Consider the following 18038-nt stretch of genomic DNA (forward strand, 5'->3'; position numbering starts at 1 on the left):
AAAGGTATGTGTGTCCGGGATTGGTTTGGCCGAATTATAGACCCTGGGTTATCTCGTGCCTCCATCGATGTCCATGGAATTTTGAGTGCGTAATTGTGTACGCGTGGTACGAATGCCACTACCTCATTGGGGCTGGGACGGAGGCCGAATTGCTAGTCGAGCTCTTGACGAGCCGCGATGTCCTGTTGCAGTGTAGTACGGACCCTCTTGATGGTGTCCAGGGGCTCGGCAGCTGGATTATAATGTTGCTTGAGAAGGTCGCTCTGTACTTCTGCTGCTAGGGCGGCGGTTTGCTCCTCTGTTCGGAGGGAGCATTCCGTATTGCCATTGACTGTTATGACGCCGCGTGGAGCGGGCATCTTGAGCTTGAGATAAGCATAGTGTGGCACTGCGTTAAATCTAGCAAACGCGGTTCGTCCGAGCAGTGCGTGGTAGCCGCTGCGGAAGGGGACGATATCGAAGATTAACTCTTCGCTTCAGAAGTTGTCCGGAGAACCGAAAACCACCTCCAGCATGATTGAGCCCGTACAGCGGGCCTCTACACCTGGTATGACTCCTTTAAAGGTAGTCTTTGTTGGTTTGATTCGTGAGGGATTAATTCACATCTTCCGTACTGTATCCTGGTACAGCAGGTTGAGGCTGCTTCCACCATCCATCAGGACTTGTGTTAGGTGGAATCCGTCTATGATTGGGTGAAGGACCAGTGCGGCCAAACCGCCATGGCGGATACTAGTCGGATGATCTCGTCGATCGAAGGTGATCGGAAATGACGACCATGGATTGAACTTTGGGGCGACTGGCTCTACCGCGTAGACGTCCCTGAGTGCTCGTTTGCGCTCCTTTCTGGGGATGTGCGTGGCGTATATCATGTTCACCATTTTGACTTGGGGAGGGGGATTTCTTCTGTCCCCCGGTGTTCAGCTGCCGGGGCTCTTCATCCTCGTCCTCACATTGTGATCCCTTTTCTTTGTTTTCGGCATTCAACTTGTCAGCCTGCTTGAAGACCCAACAATCCCTGTTGGTATGATTGGCTTGCTTATCCGGGGTGCCATGAATTTGGCACGGACGGTCGAGTATGCGGTCCAGGCTGGAAGGTCCTTCGTTGTTTCTTTTGTAGGGTTTCTTCCGTTGGCCGGACTTGGAGCCACTGAATCCGGTGTTGACTGTGGTGTCCTCGGTGTTGTCGTCGTTGCTTCGGTGTTTGTGTCTATTGTGCCGGAGCTTGCCGGTGCTGATCTTGGCCTCGGTGAGGCCTGCCTCACTGGCTGTGTTTTTGCTACGAGCCAGCCAGCTGTCCTCGCCTATGCAAAAGCGGGTCATGAGTGCCGTAAGGGATGCCGTTGACTTCGGCTTTTCTTGTCCGAGGTGGCGTGCTAGCCATTCATCATGGATGTTGTGCTTGAAGGCTGCTAGGGCCTCGGCATCCGGACATTCAACGATCTGGTTCTTTTTGGTTAGGAACCTAGTCCAGAATTTTCTGGCTAATTCTCTGGGTTGTTGAACTATGCGGCTTAGGTCATCGACATCTGGTGGCCGAACATAAGTTCCTTGGAAGTTTGTTGAGGAAATCCTCTTCCAAGTCCTCCCAGCTGCCGATGGAGTTCTCAGGTAGGCTATTTAACCAGTGTTGAGCTGGTCCTTTGAGCTTTAATGGGAGGTATTTCATGGCGTGGAGGTCGTCTCCTCGGGCCATGTGGATGTGGAGAATGAAATCCTCGATCCATACTGCAGGATCGGTTGTGCCGTCGTATGATTCAATATTGACGGGCTTGAACCCCTCGGGGAAGTCATGATCCAGTACTTCATTTGTGAAGAAGAGCGGGTGTGTGGCGCCTCTATATCGGGACGCATCGTGGCAGAGCTCTGAAGGAGTCCATCTGCGGCATTCAGCCCGAGCATGGTTAGGTTTGTCACATCCGAATAGGTAGCCGTCATCGTGCCTCGAGGCACGTCCTCGTGATCCATAGATCGATCTTGTGTGTCCTACTCTACTATCCAGGGTTTGTCGGAGGTCATATATATGACTCCGGACTCTTCCGTCCCTATTTTGACGGGGTGGTGGGGCGGTCTGTTGTTCGGCCTGAGTTGCCGCTTTATCCCGACAGCGGGGTGGCCGTTCCGCCGCCCTGTCCCGACCACGTGGTGGTCGATCCGCATTACGCGAGGGAGATATGTGCTCCGGCGCCTCCTCGTTGAATTGAGGTAGCAGTCTGCGTTTCGGGTAGCTCTTGGCTGGGCGGTTGAGGCCGTATTCCTCGGCTGTCAGGACATCAGTCCATCTGTCGACGAGCAGGTCTTGTTCAGCTTGAACCTGCTATTGTTTTTTAGGCTCCTTGCTGTGGCTATGAGCTGAAACTCAAAGCGCTCCTGCTCAAGCGGATCCTCAGGCATGATGAAGTCTTCATTGCCAAGGCTTGTCTCCTCCTCGGAGGGTGGACGGTAACTATCATCCTCCGAGTCATCTTCTATGGCATGTTCATCAGGGTTGTCTTGCCTGCTGTCGTGTTCCTGTTCGGATGTAGCCCCGACAGGGTCTTCATTGTTTTCGGCGTCGCCTAGAGTACTATTTTCTCCGGTGCCAGTGTTGTCGTCCTTTGAGCGGCAGGGCTTGGGGCGGCGCTTGGGCCACCGGCGCTTGGACTGTGTCTCTGAGTTTTTATTCGCATCTAGCTCTTCTTTGTCGTCGCGAGATCCTTTAGGTGTATCACCAATGTACACGTCATACGAAGAGGTAGCCGTCCATCGTACAATGAATGGCAGGTCTTGGCCTTGCTCCTTGTCGGCATCGTCATCCATACCGCCGATGTCTTCGGAGCCATAGTCAAGCACGTCGGTTAAGTCATCGACGGTGGCTATGAAGTGGGTGGCGGGTAGGAAGCAAGATTCCTCATCATCCATCTCTAGCTCGAACCGAACATAGTTCGGCTATGAGTACTTCTCCAAGGACAAATTCTTTAAATATTTTAGCACGTCACCCAAAGGCAAGTGCTGGAAAACGTCAGCGGAGCTGAACTCGAAGATCGATAACCGACCTAGCTCGATGTCCGTGGGCGTACACAATCCGGAACTTATAACCAGAGACGAGTCCGAAGTTCCGTTAAAGCGAATATTGCAAGGCGTCGAGTCCATGTGCGGCTCCAACGCCGCGGACTCTGCGGCCTTGGATGGCTCGATCTACTTCGGATCAAGGGTTGTTGCAGCCGTAGGGACCATCTCCTGGGTGTGATCGGATGACAGATTTAAGTCACGTTCATCGGGATGAGGGGGAGCGATCGCCATAGGTTCAAATCCCTCGAAGATCAAGTCTTTATGGATATCCATGACGTAGTTCATGCTTCCGAATCTGACCTGATGGCCAGGGGCGTAGCTGTCGATCTGCTCCAGACGGCCAAACGAGTTGGCCCATAGTACGAAGCTGCCGAATACGAAGATCTGTCCGGGGAGGAAGGTTCCTCTTTGGACAGCGTCATTATTGACGATTGAAGGGGCCATCGAACCTTTTGTCGATGGCACGGCGGAACTCTCAATGAAAGCACCAATGTCGGTGTCAAAACTGGCGGATCTCGGGTAGGGGGTTCCGAACTGTGCGTCTAGGATCGATGGTAATAGGAGATGGGGGACACGGTGTTTACCCAGGTTCGGGCCCTCTCTATGGAGGTAATACCCTACGTCCTGCTTGATTGATCTTGATGAATATGAGTATTACAAGAGTTGATCTACCACGAGATCGTAATGGCTAAACCCTAGAAGCCTACCCTATGTGGGTATGGTAATGAGTATATGTGATGTCCTTCCCGGACTATCCCCTTCAGTTTGTATAGACACCGAGGGGATCTAGGGTTTACATGGAGTCGGTTACATAAGAAGGAATCTTCGGTTGCCAAGCTTGCCTTCCATGCCAAGTAGAGTCCAATCCAGACACGATGCAGTCTTCGGCCTTCATGTCTTCATAGCCCATCAGTCCGGCCCATGGATAACAGGCCTGACTCCCGAGGACCCCTTAGTCCAGGACTCCCTCACTCAGTCTCAGGCTTAGGTCCAGACTTGGGTTTCTTCACTTGAGCAACATTTGGCTTGTTGTTCTTCTTGAAGTTCCCCTTCTTCCCTTTACCCTTTTTCTTGAAACTGGTGGTCTTGTTGACCATCAACACTTGATGCTCTTTCTTGATTTCTACCTCCACAGCCTTTAGCATTGCGAAGAGCTCAAGAATCGTCTTATCCATCCCTTGCATATTATAGTTCATCACAAAGCTCTTGTAGCTTGGTGTCAGTTATTGAAGAACTCTGTCAATGACACTATCATTAGGAAGATTAACTCCTAGTTGAGTCAAGTGGTTGTGGTACAAAGACATTCTGAGTATATGTTCACTGATAGAACTATTCTCCTCCATCTTGCAGTTGTAGAACTTATTGGAGACTTCATATCTCTCAATCCGGGATTTTGCTTGAAATATTAACTTCAACTCCTGAAACATCTCATATGCTCCATGACGTTGAAAACATCGTTGAAGTCCCGGTTCTAAGCCGTAAAGCATGGCACACTAAACTATCGAGTAGTCATCAGCTTTGCTCTACCAGGTGTTCACAACATCTGGTGTTGCTCCTGCAGTGGGTTTGTCACCTAGTGGTGTTGCTTGAAATATTACTTAAGAACTCTGATACGTCTCCGTCGTATCTACTTTTCCAAACACTTTTGCCCTTATTTTGGACTCTAACTTGTATGATTTGAATGGAACTAACCCGGACTGACGCTGTTTTCAGCAGAATTGCCATGATGTTGTTTTATGTGCAGAAAACAAAAGTTCTCTGAATGACCTGAAACTCCACGGAATATCTTACAATAATTAATAAAAAATCCTCGCCAAACATGAAGACAAGGGGGCCCACACCCTGTCCACGAGGGTGGGGGCGCCCCCGCCCCCCCCCCTCCCCCCCAGGGCACGCCCCCTACCTCGTGGGCCTCCTAGAGACCTCCCGACTCCAAGTCCAACTCTATATATCTGCTTTCGGGGAGAAAAAATAGGAGACAATATTTCATCGCGTTTTACGATACGGAGCTGCCGCCAAGCCCTAAAACCTCTCGGGAGGGCTGATCTGGAGTCCGTTCGGGGCTCCGGAGAGGGGGATTCATCGCCGTCATCATCATCAACCATCCTCCATCACCAATTTCATGATGCTCACCGCCATGCGTGAGTAATTCCATCGTAGGCTTGCTGGACGGTGATGGGTTGGGTGAGATTTACCATGTAATCGAGTTAGTTTTGTTAGGGTTTGATCCCTAGTATCCACTATGTTCTGAAATTGATGTTGCTATGACTTTGCTATGCTTAATGCTTGTCACTAGGGCCCGAGTGCCATGATTTCAGATCTGAACCTATTATGTTTTCATCAATATAGGAGAGTTCTTGATCCTATCTTGCAAGTATATAGTCACCTATTATGTGTTATGATCCGTTAACCCCGAAGTGACAATAATGGGGATACTTACCGGTGATGACCGTAGTTTGAGGAGTTCATGTATTCATTATGTGCTAATGCTTTGTTCCGGTTCTCTATTAAAAGGAGGCCTTAATATCCCTTAGTTTCCATTAGGACCCCGCTGCCACGGGAGGGTAGGACAAAAGATGTCATGCAAGTTCTTTTCCATAAGCACGTATGACTATATTCGGAATACATGCCTACATTACATTGATGAATTGGAGCTAGTTCTGTGTCGCCCTATGTTATGACTATTACATGATGAACCGCATCCGGCATAATTATCCATCATTGGTCTGATGCCTACGAGCTTCCATATATTGGTTTACGCTTATTTACTTTCCAGTTGCTATTGTTACAATCACTACAAAATACCAAAAACATTACTTTGCTTTCGTTACTCTTTTGTTACTGTTACCATCACTATCATATTACTTTGCTACTAAACACTTTGCTGCAGATACTAAGTTTCCAGGTGTGGTTGAATTGACAACTCAGCTGCTAATACTTGAGAATATTCTTTGGCTCCCCTTGTGTCGAATCAATAAATTTGGGTTGAATACTCTACCCTCGAAAGCTGTTGCGATCCCCTATACTTGTGGGATATCAAGACTAGTTTTTGGCGCTGTTGCCGGGGAGCATAGCTCTATTCTTTGAGTCACTTGGGATTTATATCTGCTGGACACTATGAAGAATTTGAAAGATGCTAAGACAACAATTTATCCCTCAACTACGAGGGGAGGTAAGGAACTGCCATCTAGCTCTGCACTTGATTCACCTTCTGTTATGAGTAAGCTTGCGACACCTAAACCTGCTTCTGTTATTCGTTCTGATATGTCGCATGTTATTGATGATGCTACTTCTGCTATACATGATACTTATGATGAAACTACCTCTATGCCTGATACTAGTATGCCACTTAGTGATTTTCTCGAGGAACGACTTGCTAGGGCTAGAGAGATTGAAAATATTGAATCTGATTATGATGATGAAAGTGATGATGAAGAATCACTTGTTATTCCTGAGGGTTATTTATTCGATCAAGAAGCTTCTTTAGCTATTTTAGCTTGCAAAGATAGATATGAACTCAAAAGGTTATTAGCTAAATGGAATAAGCAATCTCTAAATGCTAGGATGAAACCTGACCCTGCTTTTGCTGCTTCACCTATCTGTGTTACTGATAAGGATTATGAATTCTCTGTTGATCCTGATATAATTACTTTAGTTGAATCTGATCCTTTTCATGGCTATGAATCTGAAACTGTTGCGGCACATCTTACTAAATTAAATGATATAGCCACCCTGTTCACTAATGATGAGAGATCTCGCTACTTTTATATCCTTAAAATATTTCTGTTCTCATTAAAGGGTGATGCTAAAATATGGTTTAATTCTCTTGATCCTGGTTGTGTATGTAGTCCCCAGGATATGATTTACTACTTCTCTGCTAAATATTTCCCTGCTCATAAGAAACAAGCTGCTTTAAAGGAAATATACAACTTTGTGCAAATTAAAGAAGAGAGTCTCCCACAAGCTTGGGGGAGGCTTCTCAAGTTACTTAATGCTTTGCCTGATCATCCTCTTAAGAAAAATGAAATACTTGATATCTTTTACAATGGACTAACCGATGCTTCCAGAGATTACCTGGATAGTTGTGCTAGTTCTCTTTTCAGGGAAAGAACACCGGATGAAGCTGAAATCTTATTGAATAATATGTTGACAAATGAAAATAATTGGGCACCTCCTGAGCCAGCTCCTGAGCCAGCTCCTGCTCCAATTAATGATCCTATTCCTAAACCAACTCCAAAGAAGAGAGGTGTTCTATTTCTCAGTCCTGAAGATATGCAAGAGGCAAAGAAATCTATGAAAGAAAAAGGTATTAAAGCTGAAGATGTTAAGAATTTACCTCCTATTGAAGAAATACATGGTCTTAATTTACCGCTTGCCGAAGAAACATATGATCTTGATCCTTTACTTATTGAAGAACCTCCAGACCTCGATAACCCGACACAGGTAGTAAAGGTAAATTCTCTCTATAGATATGATAGAGCTGAAATCCCTCCTACTAAAATTGCTAGTCAGTGTTTGGATGAGGTTGATAATTTTATGATTAAGCAAGAAGACTTCAATGCTTATTTCGGTAGACAATTAAAACAAGATGCTGATATGATTAAATACTTGGGTGATTATATGGCTAATATTAGAGGTGAACTTAAACTTGTTAGCAAACATGCTTCTATGGTTACCACTCAAGTAGAACAAGTACTTAAAGCTCAAAAGGAATTGCTCAATGAGATGAAAAGCAAGAAAAATGATTATGCTGTTAAAGTGGCTACTAGAACTGGTAGAATGACTCAGGAACCTTTGTATCCTGAAGGCCACCCTAAGAGAATTGAGCAAGATTCTCAGAGAAATAATATTGATGCACCTAGTTCTTCTAAAAGGAAGAAAAAGAAAAATGATAGAACTGTGCAAACTTCTAATGAACCTATTGCTGAACCACCTGATAATCCAAGTGATATCTCTATGTCTGATGCTGAAACACAATCTGGCAATGAACATGAACCTAATGAAAATGTTAATGATGATGTCCATAATAATGCTCAACCTAGTAATGATAATGATGTAGAAATTCAACCTGCTGTTGATCTTGATAACCCACAATCAAAGAATCAACGTTATGATAAGAAAGACTTTGTTGCTAGGAAACATGATAAAGAAAGAGAGCCTTGGGTTCAGAAACCCATGCCTTTTCCTCCCAAACCATCCAAGAAAAAGGATTATGAGGATTTTGAGCGCTTTGCTAAAATGATTAGACCTATCTTTTTGCGTATGCGATTGACTTATATGCTCAAAATGAATCCTTATGCTAAGTACATGAAAGATATTATTACAAATAAAAGAAAGTTACCGGAAGCTGAAATTTCCACCATGCTTGCTAATTATACTTTTAAGGGTGGAATACCAAAGAAACTTGGAGATCCAGGAGTACCTACTATACCATGCTCCATTAAAGGAAATTATGTTAAAACTGCTTTATGTGATCTTGGAGCCGGTGTTAGTGTTATGCCTCTCTCTCTATATCGTAGACTTGATTTGAATAAATTGACACCTACTGAAATATCTTTGCAAATGGCTAATAAATTAACTCCTATACCTGTCAGTATTTGTGAGGATGTGCCTGTTGTGGTTGCAAATGTTACTATTTTAACGGACTTTGTTATTCTTGATATTCCCGAGGATGATAGTATGTCTATTATTCTTGGAAGACCTTTTTTGAATACTGCAGGGGCTGTTATTGATTGCACTAAAGGCAATGTCACTTTTCATGTTAATGGTAATGAGCATACGGTACACTTTCTGAGGAAACAACCTCAAGTTCATAGTATCAATTCTATCGAAAAAATTCCATCGATTATATTTGGAGGGTTTGAATTTCCTCTTCCTACTGTCAAGAAGAAATATGATATACTTATTATTGGGGATGTTCATATCCCAATTGAGGTAACCTAGTGTTATTCGAAATTTCTCTGGTTTCATGTTAATCGGAATGAGTTTGTTAACAAGACTTGATCAACCTTGTTAGTGGATTCCTTTTGATGAGCATGAGGTGGATGAAACTAGAAGCGCAACCTTCTGTACCCTCTCTATACTTTCTGTTATTTAGTTGAAATAAAGTAAAAATAAATAATTTTCTGTCTGTTATCTGATTATCCGTGCAATATAAAAATACCCCGAAAATAAAAGTTCTCCAAATGCCCTGAAAATTAAATATGATTTTTTCTAGAATATTTGAGGATTTATGGAACAAAGAACATACCAGGGGGGCCAACCACCTTGTCACGAGGGTGGAGGGCGCGCCCAACCCCCTAGGGCGCGCCCCCTGCCTCGTGGCCCCATGGTGGCCCTCCTCCACTTATTCTTGCACCCACACACTTCATCTTCCTCACCCAAACACGAATATCCAGCTCAAACCCGAGTCCAAGCTCGTTTTGCTGCCATTTTCGATCTCCTTGCTCAAAGCACCTCTCACCAAACTGCTTGGGGAGATTGTTCCTTGGTATGTGACTCCTCCATTGGTCCAATTAGTTTTTGTTCTAGTGCTTTATTCATTGCAAATTTTTGCTGCTTAGGTGACCCTGTTCTTGAGCTTGCATGTCAAATTTATATGGTCAAAAGTAGTTTTGATGCATGATATAGGCCATAGGCACTTGTAGGAGTAGCTGCTATCAATATTATTGAGTTTGGTTTACTTTTATTTTGAAGTTACTAAAAATTTCAGAATTTTTCAGAAAATGATGAGGAGACTTTTGAGGGGCTCATCGAGCCAAAGCTCGAAGGAAAAGGCACCGAAGCCTAAGTATAATCTGCCTTTCGAGGATTTCTTAAGAGCAGCCGGGATTTATGAAGATTTTCATGAGTTGGCTCAGACTGCAGGCCTTACCGCTTTCCTCCATGACCAATGCGACCAGTATCTCTTGCTCACAAATACCTTTGTGCAAAACTTTCATTTTCATTCTAGGAACTCACCACCTACGGTGGAATTTCATTTATATGATGACCATAAGGAGATGTCACTTTATGATTTTTGTCGGATCTGTTTAGTCCCTTTTGGGGGCAAGACAGAAGAACCACATTGTGATGATGTGAAGAGATTTATTGACACTATCACTATAGGGGAAACAAGGAAGGTTTCCGATGCACGAATCACTAGCATACATTTTCCTATTTTATGCTACTTTGCATTATTTGCAAGTCGTTGCTTAATTGGTCGCGGAAACTGTGGAAACCTGAGTATCCCTGATATTATTAATTTGCACCACTGTTTATACGGTGATAACTCTTTTAGTATGGGCAGCATTATTGCCAAACGGTTAAGTCTGAACCGTACCAAGGGCCCCATCTTTGGAGGCATCTATGCTACACGCCTAGCTGCACATTTTAACATACCTATTAGGCATGCTGAGAAAGAAGAAAAGGTGTTGCCCTGTGTTTATCTAGATTATAAAAGTATGGTGGCACATGATTTTATTGTTAATAATAGGGAAGGAGAGCTTAAATATCAATTGTTCTTTAATAAACATCATCCTGAGACTATTACCTTGCCCGCTCCTTCTTTGATTGATTTGACTGTAGGCACGTACCTTGTTCCCTTGACGGCTATCCACGCCTACTGGAACCCTGCACTAGTCGAGAGCCAGAGCCGGAACCACAATTTGATCCTTCACGGAAGTCTAATTACCAGTGGGATCCGGAGATGATTGTCAGCCAGTGGCAATCTGAGCGTTCTTCTTCCTCATCACAGTACGACCCCAACTATTATTATGGATATCCGCCAGGCCAGCCGTGGCCGTAGGCCAACTTAGGCCAAAAGCCTAAGCTTGGGGGAGTACGTATTTCCCACTGACATTACATTTATGTTCACACACTCATTACTAGATGTCGGTGCTCATAATTTTTCATTGTATCATCCATGCTAGTTTATTTCCTTTTTATGCTTTTTTCTTGTATGTTTAATAAACCTTAAGAAAAAAACCAAAAAAATTAGTTATAACTTTTAGTTAGTTTAATTTCCATGCTTGTAGTAGTAATTAAAAAGAAAACCCAAAAATATTTCATGTTCTTCTTTTGCTTGTTGGGAGCTTTCCCGTGTAAATAGTTTTATTTCTTTTCTTTTCTTTAGGGGTCGATAGGAGAAGACCATAATTAAGTTGTTGAAGTGGCTTTTATATGCATTATTGTTGATCTGACAAAAGAGCCCATATTGCCTTGTCTTCTCCTGTTTATTGAATGCTTGCAGATTCCAGCTTAGTCCAATGCACGTGCACTATTATTATTATTCATATCGTTCGGTCGTGCAAGTGAAAGGCAATTATGATGATATATGATGGATTGGTTGAGATGAGAAAAGCTGGTACGAACTCGACCTCTTTTGTTTTTATAAATATGATTAGTTCATCGTTCCTGATTCAGCCTATTATGAATAAACATGTTTGCAATGACAACTAGAGATCATAGTTTCTTGTGCCATGCTTGATTAGCTATGAGTTATAATGGTTTACCTTGCGTGCCAACATGCTATTGAGATGGTTATGATGTGGTATGATAGGGTGGTATCCTCCTCTGAATGATTTAAGTGACTTGACTTAGCACATGTTCACGCATGTAGTTGAAACAAAATCAACATAGCCTTCACGATATTTATGTTCATGGTGGATTATATCCTACTCATGCTTGCATTCAGTGTTGATTAATTTTAATGCATGTTCATGACTGTTGTCGCTCTGCAGCCGGTCGCTTCCCAGTCTTGTGCTAGCCTTCACCTGTACTAAGCGGGAATACTGCTTGTGCATCCAATCCCTTAAACCCTAAAGTTATTCCAGATGAGTCCACTATACCTACCTATAAGCGGTATCTACCTGCCGTTCCAAGTAAATTTGTATGTGCCAAACTCTAAACCTTCAAATAATCATCATATTATGTATGCTCGAATAGCTCATGTATCAACTAGGGCTGCCTATATCTTCCATGCTAGGCGGGTTATTCTCAAGAGGAGTGGACTCCGCTCCTCACTCACGAGAAAATGGTTGGTCACCGGGATGCCCAGTCCCATGCTTTATGCAAACTAAATCAAAATAACTGCAAAACAAAACTCCCCCTAGGACTTTTGTTAGTTGGATGCACTCGTTGTTTCGAGCAAGCCATGGATTGATGTTTGTTTGTGGATGGGGAGTATAAACTTTACCATTCTGTTTGGGAACCGCCTCTAATGTGTGTAGCATGGAAGATATCGCCATCTCTTGGTTGTTATGTTGACAATGAAAGTATACCGCTCAAAATATTATTCACCTCTATTTCAAAACCGAGCTCTGGCACCTCTACAAATCCCTGCTTCCCTTTGCAAAGGGCCTATCTATTTACTTTTATGTTGAGTCATCACCCTCTTATTAAAAGAACTAGCTGGAGAGCGCAGCTATCATTTGCATTCATCACTGTTAATTTATATTGGGTGTGACTATGATTGGATCTCTTTTACCATGAATTGCAATGTCTAGTCAGTCCTTGATCTTTAAAGGTGCTCTGCATTTATGTTTTGTGGTCTCAGAAATGGCTAGCGAGATACCATCTTGTTATATCATATTATGATTGTTTTGAGAAAGTGTTGTCATCCGAGATTTATTATTATGGCTTGCTAGTTGATTATGCTATTGATATGGGTAATCATGAGGCCTGAGAATTATTGCAAATGTGGTTAGTTATAATCTTTGCTGAAAACTTGAATGCTAGCTTGACATATTTATAACAACAAGAGCAAACAGAGTTTGTAAAAGTTTTTCTTTATTTCTTTCAGTTTGTCAACTGAATTGCTTGAGGACAAGCAAGGGTTTAAGCTTGGGGGAGTTGATACGTCTCCATCGTATCTACTTTTCCAAACACTTTTGCCCTTGTTTTGGACTCTAACTTGTATGATTTGAATGGAACTAACCCGGACTGACGCTGTTTTCAACAGAATTGCCATGATGTTGTTTTATGTGTAGAAAACAAAAGTTCTCGGAATGACCTGAAACTCCACGGAATATCTTATAATAAATAATAAAAAATCCTTGCCAAAGATGAAGACCAGGGGGCCCACACCCTATCCACGAGGGTGGGGAGCGCCCCCTACCTCGTGGGCCCCCTGGAGACCTCCCGACTCCAACTCCAATCTATATATCTTCTTTCGGGGAGAAAAATAGGAGAGAAGATTTCATCGTGTTTTACAATACGGAGCCGCCGCCAAGCCCTAAAACCTCTCGGGGGGCTGATCTGGAGTCCGTTCGGGGCTCTGGAGAGGGGGATTCGTCGCCGTCGTCATCATCAACCATCCTCCATCACCAATTTCATGATGCTCACCGCCGTGCGTGAGTAATTCCATCATAGGCTTGTTGGACGGTGATGGGTTGGATGAGATTTACTATGTAATCGAGTTAGTTTTGTTAGGGTTTGATCCCTAGTATCCACTATGTTCTGAGATTGATGTTGCTATGACTTTGCTATGCTTAATGCTTGTCACTAGGGCCCGAGTGCCATGATTTCAGATCTGAACCTATTATGTTTTCATCAATATATGAGAGTTCTTGATCCTATCTTGCAAGTCTATAATCACCTATTATGTGTTATGATCCGTTAACCCCGAAGTGATAATAATCGGGATACTTATCGGTGATGACCGTAGTTTGAGGAGTTCATGTATTCACTATGTGCTAATGCTTTGTTCTGGTTCTCTATTAAAAGGAGGCCTTAATATCCCTTAGTTTCCATTAGGACCCCGCTGCCATGGGAGGGTAGGACAAAAGATGTCATGCAAGTTCTTTTCCATAAGCATGTATGACTATATTCGGAATACATGCCTACATTACATTGATGAATTGGAGCTAGTTCTGTGTCACCCTATGTTATGACTGTTACATGATGAACCGCATCCGGCATAATTTTCCATCATTGGTCTGATGCCTATGAGCTTTCCATATATTGGTTTACACTTATTTACTTTCCAGTTGCTATTGTTACAATCACTACAAAATACCAAAAACATTACTTTTCTTTCGTTACTCTTTTGTTACCATTACCATCACTATCATATTACTTTGCTACTAAACACTTTGCTGCAGATACTAAGTTTCCAGGTGTGGTTGAATTGACAACTCAACTGCTAATACTTGAGAATATTCTTTGGCTCCCCTTGTGTCGAATCAATAAATTTGGGTTGAATACTCTACCCTCGAAAGCTGTTGTGATCCCCTATACTTGTGGGATATCAAACTCCCACTTAGATAAACATCTCTCTAATCATCTAAGTGATCACGTGATCCATATCAACTAAACCATGTCCGATCATTATGTGAGATGGAGTAGTTTTCAATGGTGAACATCACTATGTTGATCATATCTACTATATGATTCACGCTCGACCTTTCGGTCTAAGTGTTCCGAGGCCATATCTGCATATGGTAGGCTCGTCAAGTTTAACCCAAGTATTCCGCGTGTGCAAAACTGGCTTGAACCCGTTGTATGTGAACGTAGAGCTTATCACACCGATCATCACGTGGTGTCTCGGCACGACGAACTGTAGCAACGGTGCATACTAAGGGAGAACACTTATACCTTGAAATTTAGTGAGAGATCACCTTATAATGCTACCACCGAACTAAGCAAAATAAGATGCATAAAGGATAAACATCACATGCAATCAATATAAGTGATATGATATGGCCATCATCATCTTGTGCCTTTGATCTCCATCTCCAAAGCACCGTCATGATCACCATCGTCACCGGCTTGACACCTTGATCTCCATCGAAGCATCATTGTCGTCTCGCCAACTATTTCTTCTATGACTATCACTACCGCTTACTGATAAAGTAAAGCAATTACATGGCGATTGCATTTCATACAATAAAGCGACAACCATATGGCTCCTGCCAGTTGCCGATAACTGTGTTACAAAACATGATCATCTCATATAATAAAATTTAGCATCATGTCTTGACCATATCATATCACAACATGCCCTGCAAAAACAAGTTAGACGTCCTCTACTTTGTTGTTGCAAGTTTTACATGCCTGCTATGGGCTGAGCAAGAACAGTTCTTACCTACACATCAAAAACCACAACGCGGTATAGTGATTGCTTTTTGATCTTCAGAAAGATCCCTGTTCATTGAATCCGATTCAACTAAAGTTGGAGAAACTGACACCCACCAGCCACCTGTGTGCGAAGCACGTCGGTAGAACCAGTCTCACATAAGCGTATGCGTAATGTCAGTCTGGGCCGCTTCATCCAACAATACTGTCGAATCAAGAATCAACTAGTGACGGCAAGTAATATGTATATACCCACGCCCACAACTCCTTTGTGTTCTACTCGTGCATATAACATCTACGCATAAACCTAGCTCGGATGCCACTGTTCGGGAACGTAGTAATTTCAAAAAAATTCCTACGCACACGCAAGATCATGGTTATGTATAGCAACAAGAGGGAAGAGTGTTGTCTACGTACCCTCGTAGAACGTAAGCGGAAGCGTTATGACAACGCGGTTGATGTAGTCGTATGCTACCTATTGAGCACTACGTTGGTTTTCCTTTAAAGAGGAAAGGGTGGTGCAGTAAAGCAGCGTAGGTATTTCCCTCAGTTTTTGAGGACCAAGGTATCAATCCAGTAGGAGACCACGCACGAGTCACCTCGTACCTACACAAACAAATAAGAACCTCACAACCAACACGATAAAGGGGTTGTCAATCCCTTCACGGCCACTTGCAAGAGTGAGATCTGATAGATATAATAATAAGATAAATATTTTTGGTATTTTTATGATATAGATTGAAAGTAAAGGTTGCAAAATAAAATAGATTGGAAACTTGTATGATGGAAAATAGACCCGGGAGCCATAGGTTTCACTAGTGGCTTCTCTCAAGATAGCATAAGTATTACAGTGGGTGAACAAATTACTGTCGAGCAATTGATAGAAAAGAAAATAATTATGAGAATATCTAGGTATGATCATGTATATAGGCATCACATCCGTGACAAGTAGACCGAAACGATTCTGCATCTACTACTATTACTCCACAGATCGACCGCTATCTAGCATGCATCTAGAGTATTAAGTTCATAAGAACAGAGTAACGCCTTAAGCAAGATGACATGATGTAGAGGGATAAACTCATGCAATATGATATAAACCCCATCTTTTTATCCTTGATGGCAACAATACAATACGTGTTGTTTCCCTTTCTGTCTCTAGGATCGAGCACCGCAAGATTGAACCCAAAGCTAAGCACTTCTCCCATTGCAAGAAAGATTAATCTAGTAGGCCAAACCAAACTGATAATTCGAAGAGACTTGCAAAGATAAACCAATCATACATACAAGAATTCAAAGAAGATTCAAATATTGTTCATGGATAATCTGGATCATAAACCCAGTATTCATCGGATCTCGACAAACACGCCGCAAAAGAAGATTACATCGAATAGATCTCCAAGAGAATCGAGGAGAACTTTGTATTGAGATCCAAATAGAGAGAAGAAGCCATCTAGCTACTAGCTATGGACCCGAAGGTCTTAAGTAAACTACTCACACATCATCAGAGAGGCCATGGAGTTGATGTAGAGGCCCTCTGTGATCAATGCCCCCTCCGGAGGAGCTTCAGAAAAGGCCCCAAGATGGGATCTCTCGGGTACAGAAGGTTGCGACGGTGGAATTAGGTTTTCGTGGTGCTCCTGGATGTTTGCGGGGTACGTGGACTTATATAGGAGGATGAAGTAGGTCGGTGCAGCAACGAGGGGCTCATGAGGGTGGAGGGTGCGCCCAGGGGGTAGGCGCGCCCCCAGCCTCGTGGCCTCCTTGATTGTTTCTTCATGCCCACTCCAAGTCTCCTGGATCACGTTTGTTGAGAAAATTAAAGGAAATATGCCCTAGAGGCAATAATAAAGTTATTATGTATTTCCTTATTTCATGATAAATGTTTATTATTCATGCTAGAATTGTATTAACCGGAAACATAATACATGTGTGAATACATAGACAAACATAGTGTCACTAGTGTGCCTCTACTTGACTAGCTCGTTGATCAAAGATGGTTAAGTTTCCTAACCATAGACATAAGTTGTTATTTGATCAATGGGATCACATCATTAGGAGAATGATGTGGTTGACTTGACACATTCCGTTAGCTTAGCACTTGATCGTTTGTTTACTGCTATTGCTTTCTTCATGACTTATACATGTTCTTATCACTATGAGATTATGCAACTCCCGAATACCGGAGGAACACTTTGTGTGCTACCAAACGTCACAATGTAACTGGGTGATTATAATGGTGCTCTACAGGTGTCTCCGATGGTACTTGTTGAGTTGGCATAGATCAAGCTTAGGATTTGTCACTCCGATTGTCGAAGAGGTATCTCTGGGCCCTCTTGGTAATACACATCACTATAAGCCTTGCAAGCATGATAACTAATGAGTTAGTTATGGGATGATGTATTATGAAACGAGTAAAGAGACTTGTCGGTAACGAGATTGAACTAGGTGTTGGATACCGACGATCGAATCTCGGGCAAGTAACATACCGATGACAAAGAGAACAACGTATAGTGTTGTGCTGTTTGACCGATAAAAATCTTTGTAGAATATGTAGGAACCAATATGAGCATACAGGTTCCGCTATTGGTTATTGACCGGAGACGTGTATCGGTCATGTCTACATAGTTCTCGAACCCGTAGGGTCCGCATGCTTAAAGTTCTATGACGATCGGTTTTATGAGTTTATATGTTTTGATGTACCGAAGGTAGTTTGGAGTCCCGGATGTGACCACGGACATGACGAGGAGTCTTGAAATGGTTGAGATGCAAAGATTGATATATTGGAAGCTATATTTGGACATTGGAATAGTTCCGGGTGAAATCGGGATTTTACCGGAGTACCGGAGGGGTTTCCGGAACCTCCTGGGTGCTAATGGGCCTTGTTGGGCCATAAGGGAAAGAGAGAGGGGCCGGCCTAGGGCAGGCAGCGTGCC

Source organism: Triticum aestivum, chromosome 7A, assembly GCF_018294505.1.
Source record: "Triticum aestivum cultivar Chinese Spring chromosome 7A, IWGSC CS RefSeq v2.1, whole genome shotgun sequence".
NCBI classification, from domain to species: domain Eukaryota; kingdom Viridiplantae; phylum Streptophyta; class Magnoliopsida; order Poales; family Poaceae; genus Triticum; species Triticum aestivum.